Consider the following 13,007-nt stretch of genomic DNA (forward strand, 5'->3'; position numbering starts at 1 on the left):
GTCAGTGTCCGAAAGGTTATTTTAATTCAGGCCGGGCGAGAATGGACACCAAGTATAGCTATCAGGCGGCCACTAGTGTCATTCAAAGGTATCGGCTTCTCTCGGAGGCTGCCGATACCAGCCACCGATACTTAAGCCCAACAAATATGACAATGTTAGTGGTATTTAATAAAATAATCATTGTGTTAACTAAAAAAAAAAGTGTAGGTGAAAGGTATCTGCAGTAATTGAAGAGCCTGGCCCTATTTGTCATCATTTTGACAGGTTTGTTGATTTCTTGATAGGTATTTGAGTCCTTCGAGTCATCTGCGAAAGTAGCATAGTCAATTTTTATTGGACAGGCCGTTCCGCTATTATGTACAAGTTTGAAAAAGGGATCACCTGTAACAACGTCAGCCAGCCAGAGGCTTAGCTGCATTGTTTACAAATTAATATGTGGTTGATGTTAATGTTCCCTCCAACAAGAACTGCAAATCCATGTTGGCTCTGAAAGCTTGACAGACTTTGCAAGAGTGACTAAGCGTAGGGAAGACGGGCCCAAAAAGAAGCACCCACCTGGAACGTGTTGACTCGTGAGGCTTTGACTTGTCTCGCTGGCCGTACAGTTGGAAAAATAAGAATTGTCGGGGACACGTCAGATGAAAAGTAGGTTGCGGACGTCTCTGGTTGACCACAACGCGGAGGGTGACATCACCCTCCCGGAGACATTTGCGCGTTAGAAAATAAATAGGTTACAACTGTCGTGGCTGCCATTTCCTCATTATTCCCGACTATTCTTGGTCGGGTTGTCAAAGGCGTTTCATCCGGCAGCCTCGGCGGACAGCGTGACGAGTCTCATTCACGTGTGGTCCAAGTGCTTTGCATGAGAACGGGGCCCCCAAACTCTGGCAAAGTGACACTGGGCCGACAAGCCGTCAGCGGGCGGCTGTCATATTAGGCGGCTAAATTCAGGTGACACCCATCCGGCGGCCTCACCCGGGCCGACCTGACACCGCTTCGTGTTCCCCGCTGTCTTTTTCTGAGGGGCTTTGTTAGCCGGGGTGGGAGCGGAGGGAGGAGGGGAGGGGGCGCTTTTTTAATCAGCATGACGAACCCGTGCACGTGCACGCGCATACTGGATGCGGGTGCAAGCATCCGCCGAGGGCAGCGGGCCGGCCGGCGTGCCATCATTAGTCCAGGGCGACGCGGCGAGCTCCTGACACATGTCGACGTGAGCTTTCATTCGACCTCCGCAAGGAGCATCCGCATTATGCATAAAGGCGCTACTGTCACCGGCCGAGAAGAAAAGAGACAGAGAGAATTTATTAGAGGCGGAAGTGTACACCTTGCAGCGGGTCCGCGCGTTGCGACCATCTCCAAGTTGTGGAGGTTGGACCACTTAGTCGTGAAAGCCTCCTACGGGACTTATATGGAGTTCAAAATGTCAGCGCGCAACATCAGTTATAGAAAAATATCAGAAAATGTGCCGTGAGCTCTGTTGCTGTGTATTTGCTGTTTGCTCTCCCCAAAGGTCAGTGACCTTTTAGAAACAGATAATAACTAATAAGTAAAACACGATAGAACCATGAACCGACCTTATCCACGGGCTGTTTTTTGCCGATTTTTCTCTCTCTTCTGCATAAAGTTTGTGACTTTTTTTTTTTTTTTCATTTTGCTTGTTAAATACTGCTTCATGATTTGCTGAGGTATCAGGAAGTGGGTGGGGCAATGACAATAAAATCCGATTGGTTGGGGAGGGGGCGCGGTTATGCAGGGGTCCTGTGATCGGTGGAATGTAAAGTAGACGTGGCGTCGTCGATTTGAAATGCTGCCTTCCGATTGGCTGATGGATAAGTCGGTGAGCGTGGGTTGGTCTTCTGTCACTACTGTAGTCACGAGTCTTTGGTCGAGTGGTTAACGTCATTGCCCTTACACGATTGGAATAGTCTTCGAGACTTGCCCTTGGTCTGTATTTTGTAAATTTTTTCTCACTTCTGCATAAAGATTTTGACTCTTATTTTTCATTTATTTTTTTTCCTTTCGCTTGTTTAATACTAGGGGTGTAAATCGCGGGTTTTGTCACGATACGATATAATATCGATATAAAGAACTACGATACGATATTTGCCGATATCTTAAAGCCTGCTGCGATTCATTCACGATATATCGCGATATAGTGCTCTACGATCGATTTTTTTTTTTTAATAAAAAATATAGAACAATATCCTGATTTATAACAATTCATACGCAAAATCAACAAGGTACTGCAAACTCTTTATTTAGGAAATGACAAGAGTATTGTAGTATACAAATTCCTTACTTTAACACTGAACTTTGATGTCGTGTTTTTTCTTTAAATGTGCGGCGAGATTTGTGCTCCCTGAATATTTGATCACCGCATGGCAGGATTTACAAACTGCACGTGTCTTGTCCGTTGAGCCATCTTTTCTTTGGAATCCAAAGTGCTTCCAAACGAATGACTTGAAGCCTAAAGGGGAGCAAATTTCCTCGTCTTTTTGGACACTAGCCATAGCAGCAGCCCAGGAGCCGCGTACTAGTTGTCCCCTCCCCTTTCACGTGCGTGATCTGCTCACAACACAACAACGCCGGGCGCACTGCTCCCGAAAAGAGGGAGCAAGCAACAATGAACTGGATTTCAAAATAAAGTCGCGTCTAATGTCCGAGGTCAAACACGGCGATATAAATCGATGTTTACCTTTAGCATCGATGCCAATAAATCGCAGAGCATTATATCGATTAATCGATGTGTATCGATGTATCGTTACACCCCTATTTAATACTGCTTCATGATTCGCTGAGGTCTCAGGAAGTGGGGGGGGGGGTCCTGTGATTGGTGGGATGTGAAGTTGGCGTAGCGTCGTCAATTTAAAATTGCTTTCCGATTGTCTGTTGGAAAAGTGGACGTGTTCAGGCCCATTTAAGCTGCACTCTGATTGGTCAGACTGAATTTGGGCAGAGGTAGGAGGCGGGCAAAGTGGCCCTTAAGTTTTTGCAGGCAGTTTTCAGTCTTGAGGTGAGCGTTGGTTGCCCTTCTGTCACTGGCATTGACACGAGTCTTTGGTCGAGTGCTTAACGTCATTGCCTCTAACACGATGGCGGGTGTGGCACTTCACTTTCAGTTCCATGATTTTGGCCTAGTGCGGTGGCCTGTCACGTGGTACGCGAGTGTGCAAAGCGCCATTGGACGAGCAGGCGAGGAAGATTTGAATTGGCGGATGTGACGTCATGATTCGGGAACGCTGTGTGCTCAAGGGAAGTTTTCATATAGAGGTGCGACACGCGGGCGTTTTCTCCGGTAAGCTAGCATGCTAGTAAATGTTTGTCGTTCATTGGCGGTTCTCACGACGGACGCCGTGCTTGTTTGTTTGTTGCAAGATTCAAGGCGAGTTATCGAATTCAGGGGTAAGCTAGTATGCTATCAAAATGTTTGTCGTTCATCGTTTATTGTCACGACGGACGCCTTTGTTTGTTGCAGGATTCAAGGCGAGTTCTCCAATGCAGGCGCCACCGACCGTGTGGCGGTGTCTCGGGTAAGCTAATATGCTATCAAATGTTTGTCGTTCATCGTTTATTCTCACGACGGACGCCTTTGTTTGTTGCAGGATACAAGGGGAGTTATGAAATACAGGCGCCACCGACCGTGTGGCGGTTTCTCGGGTAAGCTAGTATGCTATGCTATGAAATGTTTGTCGTTCATTGCCGTTTCTCACGACGGACGCCTTTGTTTGATGCAAGCTATTCACACTCGTCACGGCCACCGCAGCTGTCGTTTTGCCGCTACAGTATTTCAAATCTCTTTGGCGTTTTGTTTCGTCAAATTAACAATGTTGCATTACATGTAGTGTGCTATTTCCGTGTTATGCAAACTGATGAATGTGACTAGTCTGTTACGTCATGTTCAAATCTATTCCACAACAAACATTTGCGAGTGTGATTTTGGACGACTGCTCGATTCATGCCGCCATTTTTGAGTGAGTTGGATGATAAAACTTAAATATAATTTGGATACTTTTGTCATTATTATAACTCATTACAATATACTGATAATTGTATACATATTTTAAATATAAAACTGTAGTTATGTATAATTGTTGCAAAAATATCAGCTGACTGAAATATCAGTTTCAGCTGACTGTAAATGTGATTACATTTACCAATTGCACTATTTGTACTTTTCAAGTTTTTTTTTTGTATGAAACCAGTGAGCAGAGTGACGCCGGTGAGAAGTCACACCATCGAACTCCCTGACGCAGAGCTGTGCTTTACCATTAGCCAGACCAGGCAACTGCCTGGAGCAAGGCACTAGGGGGCTCTCTTATTTATTCATTTTTACATTTGGCACTTGTCCCTTGTATTCATTCTTGACCTCATACGCTGCTGTGACAAGTAAATTTCCCTGTTGTGGAATAAAGTTCAATCAATTGTTTGTATTGTAGTGTTTGTATTGTATGGTATGATATTGTATGGTATTTATTGTATGGTAGTGTACGGTAGGGTATTGTATGTATTCTGTATGTCCGTCCATCCATCTTCTTCCGCTTATCCGGGGATCGGATCGCGGTGGCAGCAGCTTTGGGAGGGACTCCCAGACTTCCCTCTCTCCAGCCACTTCATCCAGCTCACATTGTACTGTATTGTTTGTATTGTACCGTATTTTGTATTGTATGTAATGTTTGTATTGAATGTATTGTATGGTATTTGTATGGTATTGTTTGTACGGCATGTGTTGTACTGTATGCGTTGTATTGTTTGCACTGTATTGTATTGTTTGTGCTGTGCTGTATTGTACTGTTTGTACTATATTGTACTGTATTGTACTTTACTGTATTGTACTTTACTTTATTGTACTGTACTGTTTGTATTGTACGCGCTGCGCTGTGTGCGCTGCGCAGTACGCGCCGCGCAGTACGCGTACTGTGTACATGTGCAGTGCAACGCAGTACAAACAATACAAACAGTACAGTACAAACAATACGCTGGACGCGCTGTACTGTGCTGTACACGCTGCGCTGTACTGTTTGTACTGTGCTGTGCTGGGCTGTAATGTGCTGTGCTGTAATGTGCTGTGCTGTGCTGTGCTGTATTGCGCTGTGCTGTATTGCGCTGTGCTGTATTGCGCTGTGCTGTATTGCGCTGTGCTGTGCTGTACTGTATTGTATTGTATTGTACTGTATTGTATTGTACTGTATTGTACTGTATTGTATTGTACTGTATTGTACTGTATTGTACTGTATTGTACTGTATTGTATTGTACTGTATTGTACTGTATTGTACTGTATTGTACTGTACTGTATTGTACTGTATTGTACTGTATTGTACTGTATTGTATTGTACTGTATTGTACTGTATTGTACTGTATTGTACTGTATTGTACTGTATTGTACTGTATTGTACTGTATTGTACTGTATTGTACTGTATTGTACTGTATTGTACTGTATTGTACTGTACTGTACTGTACTGTATTGTACTGTATTGTACTGTATTGTATTGTACTGTATTGTACTGTATTGTATTGTATTGTACTGTATTGTACTGTACTGTACTGTATTGTATAGTGTGAATAAAGTTCTATCAATTGTTTGTATTGTAGTGTTTGTATTGTATAGTATGGTATGATATTGTATGGTATTTATTGTAAGTATTGTTTGTATGGTAGTGTACGGTAGAGTATTGCATGTATTCTATGTCCGTCCATCCATCCATCTTCCGCTTATCCGGGGGTTGGTTCGCGGCGGCAGCAGGTTTAGTCGGGACTCCCAGACTTCCCTCTCTCCAGCCACTTGTACTGTCATGTATTGTATTGTACTATAATGTATTGTACTGTCATGTATTGGATTGTACCGTCATGTATTGTACTGTATTGTATTGTATTGTACTGTCCTGTATTGTACTGTCCTGTATTGTACTGTACTGTATTGTACTGTATTGTACTGTACTGTATTGTACTGTATTGTACTGTACTGTATTGTACTGTATTGTATTGTACTGTCATGTATTGTATTGTATTGTACTGTCATGTATTGTACTGTCATGTATTGTATTGTACTGTAATGTATTGTACTGTACTGTCATGTATTGTATTGTACTGTCCTGTATTGTACTGTACTGTCCTGTATTGTACTGTACTGTACTGTATTGTACTGTACTGTACTGTATTGTACTGTACTGTACTGTCATGTATTGTATTGTATTGTACTGTCATGTATTGTATTGTATTGAACTGTCATGTATTGTATTGAACTGTCATGTATTGTATTGTACTGTCATGCACTGTTCTGTCATGCACTGTCCTGTCATGTCATGTCATGTACTGCCATGTCATGTACTGCCATGTCATGTACTGCCATGTCATGTACTGCCATGTCATGTACTGCCATGTCATGTACTGCCATGTCATGTACTGCCATGTCATGTACTGCCATGTACTGTACTGCCATGTACTGTACTGTCATGTACTGTACTGTCATGTACTGTACTGTCATGTACTGTACTGTCATGTACTGTACTGTCATGTACTGTATTGTCATGTACTGTACTGTCATGTACTGTATTGTCATGTACTGTACTGTCATGTACTGTATTGTATTGTACTGTCATGTACTGTATTGTACTGTCATGTACTGTATTGTATTGTACTGTCCTGTATTGTGTTGTACTGTCCTGTATTGTGTTGTACTGTCCTGTCCTGTATTGTATTGTACTGTCCTGTCGTGTCATGTACTGTCGTGTACTGTACTGTCGTGTACTGTACTGTCGTGTACTGTACTGCCGTGTACTGTACTGTCGTGTACTGTACTGTCGTGTACTGTACTGTCGTGTCCTGACAGTACATGACAGTACAGGACAGTACAGTACAATACATGACAGTACAGTACAATACGTGACAGTACAGTACGTGACAGTACACTGTCACAGTAGTGCATGTCATGTCATGCGCATGTCATGTCATGTCATGCGCATGTCATGTCATGCTCATGTCATGCATGCTGTATTGCGCTGTGCTGTGCTGTATTGCGCTGTGCTGTATTGTGCTGTGCTGTGCTGTGCTGTGCTGTGCTGTGCTGTGCTGTGCTGTGCTGTACAGTTTGAATAAAGTTCTATCAATCAATTGTTTGTATTGTAGTGTTTGTATTGTATAGTATGGTATGGTATTTATTGTAAGTATTGTTTGTATGGTAGAGTATTGCATGTATTCTATGTCCGTCCATCCATCCATCTTCTTCCGGGGGTTGGTTCGCGGCGGCAGCAGGTTTAGTCGGGACTCCCAGACTTCCCTCTCTCCAGCCACTTGTACTGTCATGTATTGTATTGTAATGTCATGTATTGTACTGTCATGTATTGTATTGTACTGTCATGTATTGTACTGTCATGTATTGTATTGTACTGTACTGTCATGTATTGTACTGTCCTGTATTGTATTGTATTGTACTGTCCTGTATTGTACTGTACTGTACTGTACTGTCATGTATTGTACTGTACTGTCATGTATTGTATTGTACTGTCATGTATTGTATTGTACTGTCATGTATTGATTTGTATTGTACTGTCATGTATTGTACTGTCATGTATTGTATTGTACTGTACTGTCATGTATTGTACTGTACTGTATTGTACTGTACTGTCATGTATTGTATTGTATTGTACTGTCATGTATTGTATTGTATTGTACTGTCATGTATTGTATTGTATTGTACTGTCATGTATTGTATTGTACTGTCATGCACTGTACTGTCATGCACTGTACTGTCATGCACTGTACTGTACTGTCATGCACTGTACTGTACTGTACTGTCATGTACTGTACTGTACTGTACTGTCATGTATTGTACTGTATTGTATTGTATTGTACTGTCATGTATTGTATTGTACTGTCATGTACTGTATTGTATTGTACTGTCATGTACTGTATTGTACTGTCATGCACTGTACTGTCCTGTCATGTACTGTCCTGTCGTGTACTGTCGTGTACCATCGTGTACTGTCGTGTACCGTCGTGTCGTGTACCGTCGTGTCGTGTACCGTCGTGTCGTGTACCGTCGTGTCGTGTACCGTCATGTCGTGTACTGTCGTGTCCTGTACTGTCATGTCGTGTACTGTCATGTCGTGTACTGTCATGTCGTGTACTGTACTGTCCTGACAGTACATGTGTTGGAGCCAATTTAGTTACCTTAGATTAAATTCTTACTTTTGTTTAAGATTCGCTGGCCTTGGGCCATGGACCGTTATTTGACAAAGCATTTGGTCACCTGATCAGTCACCTGATCAGGGAAATAAATAGGCTGCTCCCACTTGGTAGTTAGTCTCAGTTAGACAAGGAAGGAAGACAGTAGTGACATAGTTTTTTACCGCTAAAAAGCCCGCTTCAAGATACTTCAAGTTTGCCCCAGGCTTGTAGCTCTTGGAATTTAGGAACCAAACTTTAGTTTACTTCTTTGAACCCTTTATGTTGAAACCTTAGTTGATTTACAAACGATTTGGATTTGTACCTGTGTGCCACCTGTTTGCCTGCCTGCCATTCCCTCTCCCCCCTATCCTTGCTTGGCCTACCACCTTTGCCTGCCTGCCATTGCCTCTCTCCCTCGGCCTGCCTGCCTGCCATCGCCTCTCTACCTCGGCCTGCATGCCTGCTTGCCTCCATTTGGACATTCTACCTCCACCTTCAAAAGGGTATGAGCAACAGCTGTACACACTGTTTTAAGATAAGCGTGTGACAAGAACTATACAACATCTAACCTTTGAAACTGACACTCACAACATGACAGTACATGTATTGTACTGTCATGTATTGTATTGTCCTGTATTGTATTGTACTGTACTGTATTGTACTGTACTGTACTGTATTGTACTGTACTGTACTGTATTGTACTGTACTGTCATGTATTGTACTGTACTGTCATGTATTGTATTGTATTGTCATGTATTGTATTGGACTGTCATGTATTGTATTGTATTGGACTGTCATGTATTGTATTGTATTGGACTGTCATGTATTGTATTGTACTGTCATGTATTGTATTGTACTTTACTGTACTGTCATGCACTGTCATGTCATGTACTGCCATGTCATGTACTGCCATGTCATGTACTTTACTGTACTGTCATGTACTGTACTGTCATGTATTGTATTGTACTGTCATGTACTGTATTGTCATGCACTGTCATGTCATGTACAGCCATGTCATGTACTGCCATGTCATGTACTGTACTGTACTGTACTGTACTGTCATGTACTGTACTGTCACGTATTGTACTGTACTGTCATGTATTGTATTGTACTGTACTGTCATGTATTGTACTGTACTGTCATGTATTGTATTGTACTGTCATGTACTGTATTGTATTGTACTGTCATGTACTGTATTGTACTGTACTGTCATGTACTGTATTGTACTGTACTGTCATGTACTGTACTGTACTGTACTGTATTGTACTGTACTGTACTGTATTGTACTGTACTGTATTGTACTGTCATGCACTGTACTGTCCTGTACTGTCGTGTACAGTACAGTACAGTACGTGACAGTACAGTACGTGACAGTACAGTACGTGACAGTACAGTACGTGACATTACAGTACGTGACATTACAGTACGTGACATTACAGTACGTGAAATGTACTGTCATGTCATGCGCGTGTCGTGTCATGTGCGTGTCGTGTCATGTGCGTGTCGTGTCATGTGCGTGTCGTGTCATGTGCGTGTCGTGTCATGTGCGTGTCATGTGCGTGTCATGTGCGTGTCATGTGCGTGTCATGTGCGTGTCATGTGCGTGTCATGTGCGTGTCATGTGCGTGTCATGTGCGTGTCATGTGCGTGTCATGTGCGTGTCATGTGCGTGTCATGTGCGTGTCATGTGCGTGTCATGTGCGTGTCATGTGCGTGTCATGTGCGTGTCATGTGCGTGTCATGTGCGTGTCATGTGCGTGTCATGTGCGTGTCATGTGCGTGTCATGTGCGTGTCATGTGCGTGTCATGTGCGTGTCATGTGCGTGTCATGTGCGTGTCATGTGCGTGTCATGTGCGTGTCATGTGCGTGTCATGTGCGTGTCATGTGCGTGTCATGTGCGTGTCATGTGCGTGTCATGTGCGTGTCATGTGCGTGTCATGTGCGTGTCATGTGCGTGTCATGTGCGTGTCATGTGCGTGTCATGTGCGTGTCATGTGCGTGTCATGTGCGTGTCATGTGCGTGTCATGTGCGTGTCATGTGCGTGTCATGTGCGTGTCATGTGCGTGTCATGTGCGTGTCATGTGCGTGTCATGTGCGTGTCATGTGCGTGTCATGTGCGTGTCATGTGCGTGTCATGTGCGTGTCATGTGCGTGTCATGTGCGTGTCATGTGCTCCGGAGTTTGTTTCGCGCGCTCTGGAATTTGTCCGTAGTTTGTTTTGCGCTTTGTAGTTTGTTTTGCGAGCTCCGTAGTTTGTCCGTAGTTTGTTTTGCGCTTCGTAGTTGCTCCGTAGTTTGTCCGTAGTTTATTTTGTGCTTCGTAGTTTGTTTTGCGCGCTCCGTAGTTGCTCCGTAGTTTGTCCGTAGTTTGTTTTGCGCTCCGTAGTTTGTTTTGCGCGCTCCGTAGTTTGTCCGTAGTTTGTTTGTAGTTTGTTTTGTGCTTCGTAGTTTGTTTTGCGCGCTCCGTAGTTGCTCCGTAGTTTGTCCGTAGTTTGTTTTGCGCTTCGTAGTCTGTTTTGCGCGCTCCGTAGTTTGTCCATAGTTTGTTTTGCGCTTCGTAGTTTGTTCGTAGTTTGTTTTGCGCGCTCCGTAGTTTGTCCGTAGTTTGTTTTGCGCTCCGTAGTTTGTTTTGCGCGCTCCGTAGTTTGTCCGTAGTTTGTTTTGCGCGCTCAGTAGTTTGTCCGTAGTTTGTTTTGCGCTTCGTAGTCTGTTTCGCGCGCTCCGTAGTTTGTCCGTAGTTTGTCCGTAGTTTGTTTTGCGCTTCATAGTTTATTTCGCGCGCTCCGTAGTTTGTCCGTAGTTTGTTTTGCGCTTCGTAGTTTGTTTCACGCGCTCCGTAGTTTGTCCGTAGTTTGTCCGTAGTTTGTTTCGCGCGCTCCGTAGTTTAAACTTTTTAAACGGAGAGCGCGAAACAAACTACGAAGCGCGAAACAAACTACGGACAAACTACGAAGCGCAAAACAAACTACCGAGCGCGCAAAACAAACTACGGACAAACTACGGAGCGCGCAAAACAGACTACGAAGCGCAAAATAAACTACGGACAAACTACGGACAAACTACGGAGCGCGCAAAACAAACTACGGACAAACTACGGAGCGCGCAAAACAGACTACGAAGCGCAAAACAAACTACGGACAAACTACGGAGCGCGCGAAACAAACTACGAAGCGCAAAACAAACTACGGAGCGCGCAAAACAAACTACGGACAAACTACGGAGCTCGCGAAACAAACTACGAAGCGCGAAACAAACTACGGACAAACTACAGAGCGCGCGAAACAAACTACGGACAAACTACGGAGCGCGCAAAACAAACTACGAAGTGCGCAAAACAGACTACAAAGCGCAAAACAAACTACGGACAAACTACGGACAAACTACGGAGCACGCGAAACAAACTACGAAGCGCAAAACAAACTACGGACAAACTACAGAGCGCGCGAAACAAACTACGAAGCGCAAAACAAACTACGGACAAACTACGGAGCGCGCAAAACAAACTACGAAGTGCAAAACAAACTATGGACAAACTACGAAGCGCAAAACAAACTACGGACAAACTCCGGAGCTCGCAAAACAAACTACAAAGCGCAAAACAAACTCCGGAGCACATGACACGTGCATGACACGTGCATGACTGACTGACACGTGCATGACTGACACGTGCATGACTGACACGTGCATGACTGACACGTGCATGACTGACACGTGCATGACTGACACGTACATGACTGACACGTACACGTGCATGACTGACACGTACATGACTGACACGTACATGCGCATGACATGACACGTACATGACTGACATGCGCATGACATGACAGTAATGTCACGTACATGACTGACATGCGCATGACATGACAGTTATGTCACGTACATGACTGACATGCACATGACTGACACGCACATGACTGTCACGTACATGACTGTCACGTACATGACTGTCACGTACATGACTGTCACGTACATGACTGTCACGTACATGACTGTCACGTACATGACTGTCACGTACATGACTGTCACGTACATGACTGTCACGTACATGACTGTCACGTACATGACTGTCACGTACATGACTGTCACGTACATGACTGTCACGTACATGACTGTCACGTACATGACTGTCACGTACATGACTGTCACGTACATGACTGTCACGTACATGACTGTCACGTACATGACTGTCACGTACATGACTGTCACGTACATGACTGTCACGTACATGACTGTCACGTACATGACTGTCACGTACATGACTGTCACGTACATGACTGTCACGTACATGACTGTCACGTACATGACTGTCACGACTGTCACGTACATGACTGTCACGTACATGACTGTCACGTACATGACTGTCACGTACATGACTGTCACGTACATGACTGTCACGTACATGACTGTCACGTACATGACTGTCACGTACATGACTGTCACGTACATGACTGTCACGTACATGCGCATGACATGACAGTACATTTCACGTACTGTAATGTCACGTACTGTAATGTCACGTACTGTAATGTCACGTACTGTAATGTCACGTACTGTACTGTCACGTACTGTACTGTCACGTACTGTACTGTCACGTACTGTACTGTCACGTACTGTACTGTCACGTACTGTACTGTCACGTACTGTACTGTCACGAACTGTACTGTCATGTACTGTACTGTCATGTACTGTACTGTCATGTACTGTACTGTCATGTACTGTCAGGACATGACAGTACAGTACACGACATGACAGTACAGTACACGACACGACAGTACAGTACAGTACACGACACGACAGTACAGTACAGTACAGTACACGACACGACAGTACAGTACAGT

General features: G+C 44.0%; 1 long non-coding RNA gene across 1 annotated transcript; it reads left to right on the forward strand.

The window, feature by feature from the left end:
- Positions 1 to 3,275: 3,275 nt before the first annotated feature.
- On the forward strand, positions 3,276 to 5,035 carry LOC133144848 (uncharacterized). The gene is made up of 4 exons (XR_009710781.1): positions 3,276 to 3,402; positions 3,476 to 3,530; positions 3,603 to 3,657; positions 4,203 to 5,035. It is a non-coding gene; the product is annotated as an uncharacterized LOC133144848 (long non-coding RNA).
- Positions 5,036 to 13,007: the final 7,972 nt, after the last annotated feature.

This window comes from Syngnathus typhle, linkage group LG20 (genome assembly GCF_033458585.1).
Source record: "Syngnathus typhle isolate RoL2023-S1 ecotype Sweden linkage group LG20, RoL_Styp_1.0, whole genome shotgun sequence".
Taxonomy (NCBI): domain Eukaryota; kingdom Metazoa; phylum Chordata; class Actinopteri; order Syngnathiformes; family Syngnathidae; genus Syngnathus; species Syngnathus typhle.